Genomic DNA, 17515 nt, shown 5'->3' on the forward strand with positions numbered 1-17515 from the left:
CAAGATGTGTGTTTATTTTTACAGTAAGTCCTTTGTTTTTGCACATGCGTAGTATGTTAAAACACACCTATATACATACATACATACATACATACATACATACATACATACATACATACATACATACATCTAGCCCTAATTCTCTGCTAGAAATACCACAGATCGTTGAAGGTTGGTTCTACTTTCTCCTGTCACCAAAATGTTCCTATTTTATGTACATACATTTTTTTTTACAAATAATGCATACATATAACAAACCATACATCCAACTGTCCCAATATTGGCAGGACAGTCCCATTTCTTGGGGGACTGTCCCATGTCACACTCACAGCTGGCAGTGTCCTGCAGTGGGGGGGAAGCAGTGCGGCCCCTGCTACTTGCTGCTCTGCTGAGCAAAGCAGCGGTGAATAGACGCTGTGCACATGCGCACAACATCTACAGGGCCGGTGCAAGGCACCGGAGCGCCCCAGGTGAGTTGGGGTGAGGGCGCCCCGGTGCCGGGGGTGGGGTGGGGGTGGTACCTGTGTAAACAGCTTGCGTCCCCGGCGTCCCTGCAGTGCTGGAGCGTGCAGGGGTGTCCGTGCCGCCGGGGGTACCTGCGGCGCTGTCATTGTGTATAAGCTGGCCGTGGCCGGCGGGGTCCCTGCAGTGAATAGAAAATAACTAGCGCTTCCCGCGCCGCCGCGCTCATAGCGCTAGTTATTTTCTATTCACTGTAGGGACCCCGCCGGCCGCGGCCAGCTTATACACAATAAGAGCGCCGCAGGTACCCCCGGCGGCACGGACACCCCTGCACACTCCAGCACTGCAGGGACGCCGGGGACGCAAGCTGTTTACACAGGTACCACAGTTCGCTAACCCTCCATGCTGGGGGTGAGGGGCGAACTGCTGCCCTCCAGGTGCCGGCGCCCTAGGCAAATGCCTAGAGCTGCCTAGTGGTGGCGCCGGCCCTGAACATCTATACAGTGACACAGAGGGAAAGGAGCACAGCCAGCAGCTCACAGAATGCTGCCCCTGCCCCAACAGCAGCAAACATGGGTTGTGGCCTCAAGGGAGTACTGCGATCATAGGACACACCCCAGTCTAAAAGGCCATAAGCCAACTTTTGGGGGTGTGTTGTCAGGCCTTCCTCCTTCTGTCCAAAGGTGGATGTGCTTCTGAAGTTTTAAAACTTGCATTGCTTCCCCCCCCCCCCCCATATATCAAACTGTAGAAGGGCAAATAGCAGTGGCGTAACTATGCCTCCGCAGCCCCCGCCGTGGCGGGGAGGCGCAGAGTAACTATGGGCGCCGGGGGGGCTGCGGTTCTATAGTTACCCGCTGCGCTGCTGCCCGGCCGCATCTGCGGTCACTGTCCCGTCACTCGCTCCCGGCGCCGGCTCCTGCTGATAATGAAAAGTGACACTTAGAAAATGGCTGCCCCCGTATTGCAGACAGTTTTGGCAGCCATTTTCTAAGAGTCACTTTTCATTATCAGCAGGAGCCGGCGCCGGGAGCGAGTGACGGGACAGTGACCGCAGATGCGGCCGGGCAGCAGCGCAGTGGAGACTGGAGCAGCGCAGCGGAGACTGAGGGAGACTGGACGGGACAGTGACCGCAGATGCGGCTCTGTCAGGTATGGGTATGGGGGGGGGGCGCCGAAAAAGTTTGGTGGGGGGGCGCAAAATATATAGTTACGCCACTGGCAAATAGATGCATCTGAACTTCCCCTTGACCATACTGTTACAAATGAAATGATTTGTAGTCGCAAATAAAAGTGTAAAATCTCTCTTAAAATAGACCCCACAAAACATGGCAATAGCTGAGTAACAAGCACCTGAAAGATGATAGAATGTTTTCTAGGGATGCAGTGACCTTATTTCACTCATAAAGGACATGAAACAATATGTTGCTGAGGCCTTGGCTGGTTTTCTTCCTGGCAGGCAACAGTAGCATTTTATTGGCCACCTGTGTCAGTGCAGACACTTTGCTCTCCTTCCATTCATCTAGACAGTCAACACACAGCAGGGCAAACAGATAAAAGCTGGCATGTCAAGGAGTAGTGTGGTACAGTGCACATTTCTGAGACGTGTACCTACAATCCTGTAATAAAAAAAGAGAAGGTTATAGGGAAGGGTATAAGGTAACATTGTTCAAGGATGCAAATAATGTACATGTATGTGTATCCGAACTTCCATACATCTAACATCGTAATAGAAAGGTGACAGTATTATATTTGATTGTGTTGCGTGCAACAAAGTGACATAGAACAAAATGATTATCACATAAATGGAGTCACCGTTTATCTGTGTACTGTGTTACTGTAACTACAAAATTGTATTTGTACCAGGTTTGCAATGTTAAACATTAAGATGGTATACTGAATGTATTTCTATCAGGGATACTGGGAAGGTTTGTAAATGTGTCAGTGTTTACAGAGAGCTTCGTTATCATTGGTTTGCTCAGTTGTGTAAATTCATTGGGTATGTTTCCATGTATGTTTTCTGACAAGCAGCTATAACCATGATTTTTTTTGTGTTACGCGCACTAATCACAATTTTCTGTTATGACACATTTTATAATCAACTATATCCTGTGTACCTTGCCCAAGATGGCTGCTTCACATGGTATTTTCATGTCTGCATCTGATGATTCTTTATTCATTTTGCATTTTGTATCTCGCTATAGTATTCTGTATCTCTTCCATTTTGTGTCCTCACTTCCAGGTATTGGCTATTCCACCTATGTAACTATGTAGTACAACCAAGTTGGCTGTCTGGCCTTGTATGTTCCAGTTAAAGATATGCTTTAAATGCAATTGAAACCCCCAAATGGATGCCTGACCTCTATAATACTGTATGTTATTTTTTTCCTGTATTCTCTGCAAATGAAAAGCTTTGCGTTACGTTTACATTTTATCAATTTTCCGCACACGTAAAGCTGTATATAGATAGAATTAGTCTATGGTTGCCCTTATGATACTACAGTATTTTTGTATAAGTTATGGGTTTTTCCTACATTTGCTACAGAAGGTAGCTTTTCTATGTGCTGTTAGATGAAGAGAATACAATGAGTTGAAATGTGTTATATTAAATAGAATCTGCACTCCATACAGCTTGCAAAGCATTAAGTTGTGTTGAACTAAGTGCATTACATTTTCTGCAGTATTGTGGCATTGTGATGCCTCTCTCCAAATTACTATGCCACAAAGCAGGTGTACTGTACCAAGAGACCTGATAAAAGCTTAGGTTGTTATTTGGTAAAGTTCTGAAGTCTGTGCTTGACCTACTCTACCTTCTTCTGTAAATACAAAAGAGAGGGACTTATTTTTTTCAAAGCGCTGAGCCTGATTTTTCAGTTTCTTTGTTTCTGACATATTTTACTGACATTTTTAATAAGGAGTGGGAGAGACAGAAACAGTGACAGAATGTGGGCACTTGCCACATTGTCTGTGAATTTTTACAGAACACAGTTAACAAACATTTTTGCATTAATTACCACCCATTCCTAAATAGCACAATAAAAAAATCTTTGTGAAACAAACGACCAATTAGCAGTTTTGTATAGATATGTAGGAAGGAATGAATAACGCAATAGAAGGCAATCTGTTATCCCTATTATTACAGTGTTCACATCTAAGGTTAATGTTTCTGGAAACCTATAAATCAGGCTTGGAAGCAAAAGTGGTTTTTTTTTAGTCTCTGTTCAAATGTCATAATCTGCTTACACATTGATGTAGCTAAAAGCAAAGTATTTAGCTTAAAATAGCACACAGCTTTTATAAAATTTGACTGTGGATGGCTAGAATATGTTATTGTATAAATCTTTTATCTCTGTAGGTTTAACACATTCATTAGAAATAATTTGTTGTACATTACCGGATGTGTGATCAAAGCACCCTCTTTAATTTACAGAATAAAGTCTATATATCATCAATATATATATATGTCTAGTGTCCATCTATTGGCAGAGAGTGAAACTACATCTCTTCCTCACACATGAACAAACACAGAAGGTAGCAGACTAGCTTTCAAATCTTTTGTTTCGAGCGGGCTTACTAGTATGTAACATGCTACTAGAAAGGCACTGGCCCATATTCAGATCTGATCTCAGTACAAATTTGTTTGGAAAATGGGCAAAACCATGTGCACTGCAGGTGGGGCAGATGTAACATGTGCAGAGAGATAAATTTGGGTGGGGTGTGTTGAAACTGAAATCTAAATTGCAGTGTAAAAAGAAAGCAGTCAGTATTTACCCTGCACAGAAACAAAATAACTCACCTAAATCTAACTCTCTCTGGACGTGTTACATCTGCCCCACCTGCAGTGCACATGGTTTTGCCCATTTTCCAAACAAATTTGTACTGAGATCAGATCTGAATAAAGGCCACTGTGTATGTGCCTTTGTATCTATATATTGTATGAATAAAATTAGAAATATAATATAAACCACTTTATAAAATAAATGTAATAGCACATAGGGCCTTATTCTAGTTCACTCTTTCTGACAAAATCCTTCTTAGATGGACAAAACCATGTGCACTGCAGGGGGGGGGGGGGCAGATGTAAAATGTGCAGAGAGAATTAGATTTGGGTGAGTTATTTTGTTTCTGTGCAGGGTAAATACTGGCTGCCTTATTTTTACACTGCAATATAGATCTCACTTTGAAGTAAAACCCCACCCAAATCTAATTCTCTCTGCACAAGTAACATCTGCCCCACCTGCAGTGCACATGGTTTTGTCCATCTAAGAAGGAATTTGTCAGAAGGAGTGAACTAGAATAACCCCCATTGTGCTGAAATCTTTTTAAATCAGTGTTATGGGAAATATTTCAGTGTTTGAAGTGTAGCAGTACAAAAACAAGAATATTTATCAAATGTATTACAATATTTTTCATAAAACTAACTTGATAATAACTTAAATATTATACCTCATTGTAAATAGGTCATGTACTACAAACCGATTTTACTTCATAACTTAGCAAAAATTAATTATTCAATTAATCTGGAATTGTACTGTAAATTACATCATTTTGATCAGACAGTTCTCAAAACAGTTTTAACACAAGTTGATATATCAAAACAGAATTTGCACAGTATGCTACTAACTACCAATAAACCATAAAACAGGTTATATTATAAAATGATATCTAAAGCAATCATATTACATTTTATGTATTGCTTAGTACAAATACTGTACATGTGTATCGCCTTATAAGAAATAGAAAAGGTATTTGTAAATTCTAAGTACTGGGACATTTTTACAGTGTCAGTTATATTTACTTGTGTATATTAATCAGCTCATCTCTTCCGAATGGGATATGGCTTCACTGCAAATGGATGTATGGTTGTTAATCACTGATTTATGCTAATTTATTCAGATTTTGTTTGCATTGATTTATGAAGGTTGGGGGGAATACTTATATCTTTCTGTAATCAGGTGGAATTTATTTTTCATAGTACTGACAGGCCCAACGTTGCGAATGTTACCCCACTACCAATGGTTTGGGGAAAACCATTGTATTTTGTTCCATCTCTATTGATTGTAAGCTTGTGAGCAGGGCCTTTCTTCCTCTATATATGTTTGTTATTGCCTAGTTTTGCTTTATCTGTGTGTCCAATTTATCTGTGTGTGTGCAAGGGAATCTGCCCTATAAGAAAATGATAATATTAATGATAATAATTTATAGGGTACTTGTGTATTTTGGCGGCGCCCATCGCATCGCATACCATAACACATACGATGGTATGCGATGCGACGCGATATCGTACGATAGTGCACGATGGCATACAATTTTGAAATTGTATGCCATTGTACATGGCATACGATGCCATACGATGCGATGCGATGCGATTAAACATTGTATAAGCACCCTAATGGGTGCTTATACAATGTTAAGCACCCAAATGGGTGCTTACAATGTTAAATGCACCCCCACGCCACCCCCCACTATAAACGTGAACCCAAAGCGTGGCGAGCGCAGCGAGCCCGCGAGGGGCGGCGGTACGCGTCCTACGACCTTTTCATACCCCCACTATCCACGTCGGCGTGGAGTTGAGAATAGAATAGTGTGGCGAGCGCAGCGAGCCACCGAGCCCGAAGCGTGGCGAGCGCAGCGAGCCCCGCGAGGGGACGCGGATACCTTCACAGGTAAACGCGTCCCCTCGCGGGCTTCACAGGTAAACGCGTCGCCACGGACACCTGTGAAGCCCGCGAGGGGACGCGTATAACTGTGAAGGTATCCGCGTCCCCTCGCGGGGCGCGCTGCGCTCGCCACGCTTCGGGCTCGGTGGCTCGCTGCGCTCGCCACACTATTCTATTCTCAACTCCACGCCGACGTGGATAGTGGGGGTATGAAAAGGTCGTAGGACGCGTACCGCCGCCCCTCGCGGGCTCGCTGCGCTCGCCACGCTTCGGGTTCACGTTTATAGTGGGGGGTGGCGTGGGGGTGCATTTAACATTGTAAGCACCCATTTGGGTGCTCAAAAGCACCCTTTAGGGTGCTTATACGATTTTTGGTCGTATAGGGGGTCAAAATCGCGTCGCATCGCATCGCATGCCATCAGGTGCATGGCATGCGATGCGATGCGATCTGTTCGTCGTACGACGGACATCGGGGGCGCCGCCAAAATACACAAGTACCATTTATAGTTCAACAGATGACTCATATAGTCAGAGTACTTTGTTATTATATATGTTTAAATATATCACTATATATATATATATATATATATATATAATCAAGGCTGGTCATGCGTATTTGTTAATGTGGCAATGCAGGGCTTTCGGACGCTGAGGATGAAGGCTTGTTTTGGTAGCTGTCAGGCTTATTTTCATTTCATCAGTCACAATAGATACTTGGCTTATAATCAAATAGTAGCAATACAATATTTGTAGGCGCTTGGATAAGAATTAGTTGGAAAAATGATGCTTCCCATCACTAAAACCATTTGCTTCACATTTTATAGGCTTCAGTATGCCGTCTGTAATATGTGATAACAGAGCCAATGGAAGCATCTGTTTAGCAAGAGATTACTTTAATTATGGACTCAATGTCCTATTTCCTGCAAGTGATCCCCAGAGAATTTCTTAGTACTTGATGAGAGTTAGTCTCAATCACATTACAACATACAAATCAAATACAAGTAACTTAAAGAGCACAAGCAGGACAGGTGTACAAAGTCATCGACATTAGCATTCAGTTAGGTGCTAAAATACAATTATCTATATATTATTAGCAAAATAATGACTTTTATGGGTGACTTATTTCTATGATGCCATTGCCTGACAAGGACACATCATACCCAAATAAAGCAATTGGTCAGAAGATGTGCAGAATTATATTTATATTATAACTGGTTGCTTTGTTTTGGATTTATGTGGCAAAAGGTCTGTCTGCTATTTACAATGCATCACCATTGTGATCTTTGAAAATATGACAGTTGGGAACTCTTCCTGTGCACCTGCTGAGAGATCTGGAACATGTGATTTGCTGGGTGTGGTCTGGAAACTGTGACAGTTATTTGCCGCTACTCACTAAGCTAGGATTTTTTTACTCCTAAGGCTGCAGGCACACATAGCGGCGCAACGGGTCCCATTCACCGGGACCCGCTGCACCGCTAGGAGCCAGCACACAGGCTCCTATGTGGCCATCTACACATATGCGGTGGCGCTGCAGCTGTCGGATCCTACTGTGGTAGGACCGGATGGCAGGATGATCGGAACGCAAGATGAACACAGTCAAGTGTGCTGCTGCTGGTTTTGTTCTGAAGCTGTTGCTCAGCAACCTGGACTGGGTTCTCTGTGCAGCAGTCCATCTGCACTGGATATCTCATTAGTTGGTTACCAGAACCAAAGGTCGCCTCTGGTTCTTATACGTGACAAGGTCGCCTTTTGTTCTTTTGTATCCGACGAGGTGACTTCTGGTACTGGCTTATTAACAGCGAGGTCGCCTCTGGTTCTTATTCGCGACTAGTCGCTATTTTTCTTTTGTGTGTGATGAGGTTGCTTCTGGTTTTTGTGTGCATTGCTATTGCTCATTTTTCTAAGTTTTTCAGGTAGCCTTCTAGTTTTATTGAGTTAGTTTTTCTCTTGTCTTCTCTCAGATTCCTCTGGTGCCTTGTTTCCAGAGTTAGGGCAGACCTAATTCGCCCCTTCAAACTTGGCTGTTAAAGGTGAAGCCTTAGCATCACAGATATCCAGAGGTTTCTAGGGTAAACAATGGAGTTAGCTGTTGGAGTAGGGTGCTGTGGCCTTTTCCTAACATTGGTCATAGCTTGATTTTTTTATTTCCATATTCCATTCATATATGCATACCATGATCATGTGATCTGCAGTTTCACCTCTATGCTCCCGGTTACCGTCAGTTACTTGTGTCAGTCCTGAGTCCTATATTCTGTTTAGTTTTACTAATTTGTTATTTCTGATCATTCTGCAACTGCTCCAGGTATATTATTGCTTTAGTTACCTGTTCTATCCTTATAGAACAGGTGCTAATCATAACACTAGTTAACACTAATATTTTAATTATTTTTCAAGGCATTCGTGGAATAATGATACATGAGAAAGGTGATGCAATTTTGTAAATTATCTTTCCTGTGGATTTGTGTATGTTCCACCTACATGTTCTGTATTTTACTAGATGGGCACTATTGGATGGAACCTTACTTTGTATTTGCTAAGCATACCCCGGCAAGTCTGTGCTAAATGAAACTGTAATTAACCATTAGCCCAAACCTCTTTGTGGTAGCTATAGAGCAAAATGTTCTAAGACAGAAGCTTAAGCTACAGATTAGGCACAATAAGCCGCAATGGATTAAATTAAGATAACCAGTTTCAATACTTCTTGTATGAACTAGCATAAATGTAGTAGGGTGAGGTCTTGACAGACCTTTTTGATATATGCTTTTTTGATATATATTTTTAGAAAATGTTTCCACTAGAACTGAACCACTTTTGAGTTGTCTATATTATGAATCATGCATGTATTATTTTCACTGGGTGGATTGGTGGCTTGTCTGGTTCTGTCCATATTTCGTTTTTCCACCATTTGAAAGAATTAGCGGTAGATCAGATTGATACCTTGTTACCCCTGAAGAAGTCCCTATGGGACGAAACGCGTAGGCTAATTTCAGGAAACACTGGCTAAAAGTGGGATCAAGTACTGAATAATCTGATGTGAAACCATCTATTAACAATAGTTGTTTTAATACTGTTTTTGTACAGAATACATTTATATATTTTTACCAATGTGTATATGCCTCTGGTGAAACATCTACTAGCGCACCTCTATAGCACCTCTATACCCCTTCTTTCTTTATTTATATATATATATATATAAATTCATGGTGGCATAACGGTGGCACTCAGTACAAAAAGACGTCTTGCAACCAGCCTCTAATCATAGAGTCTAATAGGTGACCCATTAGAGGCCGGTTGTAAGATGTCTTTTTGTACCGAGTGCCACCGTTATACCCCACGATTTTATGTTAAAGCCCCAGACCCCGGATCCTATGTAGTACACTAGTACATACCTTTTGACAAACATATATATATACAGTGTATATATATATATATATATATATATGTCAATAAGTCCTGGCACTCACTAATAGAAGATTTCCGGGTCCGTTGCCTTCCGTTCAAATTAGGAGTATGGGACCTCCACAGGTAGCGATAGAGGGCACGGCGGCACTCGGACAATGAAACAGTCAGACACAGAGCGTTGATGCCTGATCATTCTGCAACTGCTCCAGGTATATTATTGCTTTAGTTACCTGTTCTATCCTTATAGAACAGGTGCTAATCATAACACTAGTTAACACTAATATTTTAATTATTTTTCAAGGCATTCGTGGAATAATGATACATGAGAAAGGTGATGCAATTTTGTAAATGATCTTTCCTGTGGATTTGTGTATGTTCCACCTACATGTTCTGTATTTTACTAGATGGGCACTATTGGATGGAACCTTACTTTGTATTTGCTAAGCATACCCCGGCAAGTCTGTGCTAAATGAAACTGTAATTAACCATTAGCCCAAACCTCTTTGTGGTAGCTATAGAGCAAAATGTTCTAAGACAGAATCTTAAGCTACAGATTAGGCACAATAAGCCGCAATGGATTAAATTAAGGTAACCAGTTTCAATACTTCTTGTATGAACTAGCATAAATGTAGTAGGGTGAGGTCTTGACAGACCTTTTTGATATATGCTTTTTTGATATATATTTTTAGAAAATGTTTCCACTAGAACTGAACCACTTTTGAGTTGTCTATATTATGAATCATGCATGTATTATTTTCACTGGGTGGATTGGTGGCTTGTCTGGTTCTGTCCATATTTCGTTTTTCCACCATTTGAAAAAATTAGCGGTAGATCAGATTGATACCTTGTTACCCCTGAAGAAGTCCCTATGGGACGAAACGCGTAGGGTAATTTCAGGAAACACTGGCTAAAAGTGGGATCAAGTACTGAATAATCTGATGTGAAACCATCTATTAACAATAGTTGTTTTAATACTGTTTTTGTACAGAATACATTTATATATTTTTACCAATGTGTATATGCCTCTGGTGAAACATCTACTAGCGCACCTCTATAGCACCTCTATACCCCTTCTTTCTTTATTTATATATATATATATATAAATTCATGGTGGCATAACGGTGGCACTCAGTACAAAAAGACGTCTTGCAACCAGCCTCTAATCATAGAGTCTAATAGGTGACCCATTAGAGGCCGGTTGTAAGATGTCTTTTTGTACCGAGTGCCACCGTTATACCCCACGATTTTATGTTAAAGCCCCAGACCCCGGATCCTATGTAGTACACTAGTACATACCTTTTGCTTTTGACAAACATATATATATACAGTGTATATATATATATACTGTGTATATATATATATATATATATATATATACATATATATATATATATATATGTGTGTGTTTGTCAAAAGGTACTAGTGTACTACATAGGATCTACTGTTGTAGCTAGTTAGCCCAGGGAAAGTCATGCATTTGAGTGTTAAAATGTGTGTTACTGTTTACCAATGGTTGTTTTCATTGTGCCTCTCCCTGCAGCTTGGCAGCCTGGTGAGCAAAACACCTGTGAAAGCCTGTCTTTTAAAGGCAAGGGTGGGATGTTTTTGGTCTGCCAGGGTGTCCTGATGCTATGTTTTTCTACATACATGATCATACCCGAGAGAGACATGCCCAAAAATGACACACCTGCTTTTTTGGGCCCACTCCCCATTACTTCTCCAAATGGTTCATTTCTATAAATCACTCTTTTAAAAATCTCACTGTGAGCACCATCACAAAGGTACCTTGGCACATTCACAGTGCTATCACAGTATGTGCTCAGTCTGCTGTTAATCACTCAGTTAGATAAACATCAGCATTGGATACAAACATGAATTACGCCCCATAGTTTCTTTCAAATGAGATACAAGTTGCATTTTGAAGAGATGTAGATAGGTAAGTGTTACTACTAGACCTTTAATAATAGTTTTTTTCTATGTTACTTTTCATAGAGTGCTAGTATAAAGATTTGCAAGAATATTACATTTACAGCTTTCCTTTAATAATGTGTGTTTTGTAACAGTTAAATATAATGCATGTATGAAATGTATGCTCACAACTATTTAAGTACAGTAGGCAGTATTTACCTCCTAGTTCTTTCTATGGGACATAATAGATTGTTAAATCACACACACAGTGGGTTTTCTGACATCACATTGTAAGAAGCAAGTAGTGATCCCGCAGAGATACAATATTAACTTCTGATTTTATTCCTTTTTTCCACATCATAATTGGTTTGCTGCTGGGATTGGCTCGTCCATTACTTATGAGTCTCCACACTGTTCACAGACTCTAGTTTATTAAAGCATTTAGCTGATCAGATTAAGACTGTGTTGTTTAAAGTAAAGGAATATGGTTTATTTTTCAGCATTTTATATACTGTCAACTAACAAATGTGCAAAATAAAAAATTTACGTTTTTAAGAAGTCAAGAAGTAAGAATTACGGAACTCCTGACAGACTACCCCTCTTCAGTACCCAATCACCTTATTATCTTTTGTTGTCCCTCTTTTTCATTTTTCTACTGCACTTGTGTCTTTCTTCAGTAACCTCTGTGGGTGTTTCTGTATCTTCTCTGTCCAACTGTGAAGGGATAGTAAGTCAGCGATAGTACTTTTTTAAATATATTTTTTATATATTTTTCTATGCATTAGAACACAAGTTTTCACACTTGGCCCTCAGGACCCCACACAGTACATGTTTTGCAGGTCTCCCCACAGAATCACAGGTGAAATAATTAGCTCCACCTAAGCAAATGTGTCAGTGAGTAATAAGTGCACCTAGAAAACATGAACTGTGAGGGGTCATGAGGACCGAGTTTGAGAACCCTGCATTAGAAGACCCCCATAAGTAGTCATAACACTTGTGATAACCATATTGGCTAAGACATGCTCAACCAAAAAGACTGACCCATGCCAGTACTGCCATAGTAGAGGACTGATGCCCAAATGTCCCAGCAATATTATTTTGTTGAAGAACGGTTTGGGGTGAGACAGCGCTATCCTGTTTGTGTTGGTGCTCTGACGTGTGTTGATGTGAAAAGAATGGAAATTTAGAAATAGATAAAATAAAATAATGTAGATTTATTTAATAAATGAAAGGAAAAAATATGCAAGCAAATGAAGTAAATGTTCAATGTTATTCTTGCACCAGACTCTGGTGTTAAGGGGATTTCGGGATTGGGAGCCTGAATTACCCTAAGGGTAAATTGGTACCTCTGTGGGTGTTTACTTGGTGTTGTAATTACACCTGTGAGGGGTCCCCAGAGTGGGGGATTCCTATGGCAAGTGTCACCAAATGAGTTGTCCCAAACGGGTTTTAAGATAAAAACGTATTGATAGCCAAGCGCTGGAAATGAATAGTCCCTGCTGCCGTCTAAAGGGGATACTCAACCCCTCTTTAGAAGAAAAAACCCTGTATTTTAGGGTTTTAAGATAGTCTGTACTAGACTTCTTTGGCTCCCGTAGGCCCTGGAACAGGACCTACGGTCTCACTTGATGATTTGTCCTAGGAATGGAGTCTGGGTGATGGGGTGGTGGTGTTGCGATTTAGCAGGGAGGGGCCTTATGGGATTCGGGCGATTCGTGCTGAACCCCCTTACAATCTCATAGGTAAAGACACCTATGCCCTCTCTGCTTAGTTCACTGTCTTAGTTCAAATGTCTGATGTGGGTGAACTGCTAGCGGCGTCCCGCATCGCAGTCCGGTGTGCAGTGTGACTCACGGTTTTGGCTGAGGATCGGGTGATGCTGATTGTGGGGATGTTTCAGTCTCCTGTTCGGTCCCCGGAGCTTCCCTTTTCCTCTTCCGTGTTGGTGCGTGTCACAGCGTGTCCTCCGGTCACTTCCGGGTCTCGGCTCCCACAAGACTTCTGGCGCCGGGTTCACGGCGCTTGTGCAGTGCGCTTGTTAGTTCTGGATCCCTGCTGGGGTAAAGTCACTTGATAGGTATCAAGGTGTCTGGAGATATCAGTCCTGCATTAGCAACGCGTTTCGGCTCCACTGGCCTTCCTCAAGCTTAATGCTGGATACCTGTGGTGCTCATTATGTAGTCTTGGACATTCTCATTGGTTTATGATAACGCCCTGCTATTGGCCTGACGTTTGGATGGGAGTTGCTGATGGGAGTGCACACTTGATTGATGGGGTTTTTTTTCCCTCCCCTGGGTGCTACGTATTGTTGTGCTGACCTTGTTTATTCAAATAAATAAAAATTGTTAACGTCTGTTCTGCTGGATCATTTAATAAAATGGGTGTGCTAGATGGACATGTTTTTGTGTTTTATTTACCTGCTAATTTTACTTATTTTATTTGCATACCAATGGTGCGTGTGTGTCTGGAAGAGGTGAAATATTGCCAATAAATCTATGCGATCAACAGGAATATATTGGAGTGTGTGTCATGATAATTGTTGTGTGATTTTACAAAAAGGGAAAGAGCAGGAAAGAATAAGAGAGAGAAGGGAAAAGGTGGAAAAAGGGGAGAAGAGAAGAGAGAGGGGGGGGGAAAGACGGGTGATTTGGTTTATTTAATGCGTGTATGTGTCTTATAGTATGGGAGAGGTAAAGTCACGTGTTGTCAATGCCCCTATTTACTTTCTGTTGCAGTTGGGTTCAATCTTGTGTCTGTTCTTATTGTGTTTCTGTTATTTATTCTTTACTTGTTGCTTAATTACTATGGTGGGGTTTATGCTTTTCTATAGTAGCCTTATTTTTGTGTTTAAAGAGAGATAAAGTATGAGGCAGTCGTGGCAGAATAATCTCATAAACTTTGTGTGCAGATTTTATGATGTGATTGATTTGTGTTGTTTGAATGTCTGCCTGAATTACTGTTCACTATCTGTTACATATCTGCGGTGTTCTATAAGTAAAAAACTGGACATTGAATAGTCAGACCTAGTTTTCTCTGGGTGGTATCATAGCACGGTTGCTATGTTGAAGTCTATGTTAAGTCCCATTGGTTCTAAGGTTTTTAATGTATAGATCCACTTCAATTCTTCCTTGTCTAGTTTCTTTTCAAAATTCCCCCCTCTCCAGTTTTTGGATACACTTGTGATGATTGTGAATTGCAGGCTGGTGGGATCTTGGTTATGTTTGTTTTTGTAGTGTGCTGATAAACTGTGTTGATCGTGTCCTTTGCGTATGTTGCGTATGTGTTCTGCCAGCCGTATTTTGAATTGTCTTATTGTGCGGCCTACGTACTGGATGCCACACGGGCACCATAGCAGGTATATGACCCCCTTCGTGTGGCATGTCAGCTCTTGCTTGATCTTGAATGTTTGTTTGCTTACTGCTGATGCGAATGTTTTGGTTGTTTTGCCTGTGATTGTCTTACATGTTTGGCAGCCTAGACATGTTCCACAACGGTGGAAAAAACCCCATCAATCAAGTGTGCACTCCCATCAGCAACTCCCATCCAAACGTCAGGCCAATAGCAGGGCGTTATCATAAACCAATGAGAATGTCCAAGACTACATAATGAGCACCACAGGTATCCAGCATTAAGCTTGAGGAAGGCCAGTGGAGCCGAAACGCGTTGCTAATGCAGGACTGATATCTCTAGACACCTTGATACCTGTCAAGTGACTTTACCCCAGCAGGGATCCAGAACTAACAAGCGCACTGCACAAGAGCTGTGAACCCGGCGACAGAAGTCTCGTGGGAGCCGAGACCCGGAAGTGACCGGAGGACACGCTGTGACACGCACCAACACGGAAGAGGAAAAGGGAAGCTCCGGGGACCGAACAGGAGACTGAAACATCCCCACAAGCAGCATCACCCGATCCTCAGCCAAAACCGTGAGTCACACTGCACACCGGACTGCGATGTGGGACGCCGCTAGCAGTTCACCCACATCAGACATTTGAACTAAGACAGTGAACTAAGCAGAGAGGGCATAGGTGTCTTTACCTATGAGATTGTAAGGGGGTTCAGCACGAATCGCCCGAAGCCCATAAGGCACCTCCCTGCTAAATCGCAACACCACCACCCCATCACCCAGACTCCATTCCTAGGACAAATCATCAAGTGAGACATGTAGGTCCTGTTCCAGGGCCTACGGGAGCCAAAGAAGTCTAGTACAGACTATCTTAAAACCCGTTTGGGACAACTCATTTGGTGACACTTGCCATAGGAATCCCCCACTCTGGGGACCCCTCACAGGTGTAATTACAACACCAAGTAAACACCCACAGAGGTACCAATTTACCCTTAGGGTAATTCAGGCTCCCAATCCCAACATCCCCTTAACACCAGAGTCTGGTGCAAGAATAACATTGAACATTTACTTAATTTGCTTGCATATTTTTTCCTTTCATTTATTAAATAAATCTACATTATTTTATTTGATCTATTTCTAAATTTCCATTCTTTCCACATCAACACACGTCAGAGCACCAACACAAACAGGATAGCGCTGCCTCACCCCAAACCGTTCTTTAAATTCTACTAAAAAGGGACTGGGATACCCTTAATGATACCAGCAGCACCTGCAACTAGTTTAGTATCACATTCAAGCTGAGCGCAGTTGTGTAAATTTTCTCCTTAATATTATTTTGTTAAATTGCAACAATCACTGAATTTTGAAATGACTGAAATTAACAATCCTGATTGCCACAGTTGTGATCATAATGATAAAACAGGATCTTATTCTTCATATCCTTTTTTCCCTACATTCAATCTGTCTCCAAATCATGTTACATGCATCTAAAAAACATATCCAAAATACGACCATATCTCACACAAGACACTACTAAATCTCTTATCCATGCACTCATTATATCCCGCATTGATTATTGCAATAGTCTCCTAACTGGTCTTCCCAAGAACAGACTCTCTCCACTGCAATCCATTTTAAATGCTGCTGCTAGGCTGATCTTCCTTGTAAGACGCTCATCGTCTGCTGATCCGCTCTGCCAGTCCCTCCATTGGTTGCCTGTATCTTACCGTATTCAATATAAAACACTTCTACTCGCATATAAAGCTATTAACCATACTGCACCAGCATATATCTCCAAACTTTCAAGCGTTCTCTGAAAACTCACCTCTTCAGGCAAGCCTATCATGTTTAAGTACCACACACATAATCCTCTGAGGCACCTATGTATTATATAGCTTCACTTCTGACTTGTTACTTGGTGGGACTGCTATGCTATTACTGGTGCCTGTCCTTGTGTTTCCCTCCTATATCCCTATAGATTGTAAGCTTGCAGCAGGGCCCTCCTACCTCTAAGGGGGATATTCAATCTCCGGCGAGCACCTCCCATCGGGGAGATGCCCGCCGGGCCCTATTCAATGCTGTCTTCCCCGACAGCATTGAGCAGGGTATCTCGGTAGAACGAGCCCGACATCACTAGCTGTCGGGCTCGTTCTGCCGAGAACAGCCGGAAAGTGACGAGCTGCCGGCTGCAGCTCGCCTCTTCCCGGCCGCAACTCGCGGCCACGCCCCCTTTTCGCTCCCCGGCAGGCGGGACATTGAATCCCGCCTGCGTGTTCTCGGTCGAGCTGACCGAGAACGAGACTGGGTCACGGTGGTCGAACAAGCTCGACTGCCGTGACCCTGACATTGAATACTCCCCCTAAGTCTGTCTGTTGTTACCCAGTTTGTTTTATCACTGTTTACTATTGTAAAGCGCAACGGAATCTGCTGCGCTATATAAGAAACTGAAAATAAATAAATAACATAAGGGATTGTGTAAATGAATTATAGAAGTGTGAATGCACACAGTATGTGTGAAAAAATACTGTGTTTGTGTATTAAATGCTAAGTTTGTTTAGTAAGATGGGAATTATATTGAAGAGGGGATGTTGCTATGGGCAACCAAGAAGATTATAACTATAATCTTCTAGAAGGTGATACATAAATAAGTAGATACTGATTGGTTGCCCATAGCAACATCCCCTCTTCAATAGAATTCCTGTTTTAGTAAATAAACCCCTATATTCCCATTCCCACAA

The 17515-nt window shown here is 41.9% G+C and overlaps 1 protein-coding gene and 1 long non-coding RNA gene across 6 annotated transcripts in view; one reads left to right on the top strand and one right to left on the bottom strand.

The window, feature by feature from the left end:
* RELN (reelin) overlaps positions 1–17515 on the top strand; it is a 479555-nt gene that overhangs the window by 106155 nt on the left and 355885 nt on the right. The gene's annotated exons all lie outside the window — the stretch shown is intronic.
* The window catches only part of LOC146074656 (uncharacterized), a 164592-nt gene that overhangs the window by 14734 nt on the left and 132343 nt on the right, over positions 1–17515 (bottom strand). For both annotated transcript variants that reach the window (XR_014473447.1, XR_014473446.1), the window contains exons 3-4: positions 12050–12146; positions 1816–2081 (exon numbers count right to left, since the gene is read on the bottom strand). This is a non-coding gene — a long non-coding RNA (uncharacterized LOC146074656). The remainder of the gene's footprint in view (positions 1–1815; positions 2082–12049; positions 12147–17515) is intronic.

This window comes from Crinia signifera, chromosome 4 (assembly GCF_055691185.1).
Source record: "Crinia signifera chromosome 4, ASM5569118v1, whole genome shotgun sequence".
Taxonomy (NCBI): Eukaryota; Metazoa; Chordata; class Amphibia; order Anura; family Myobatrachidae; genus Crinia; species Crinia signifera.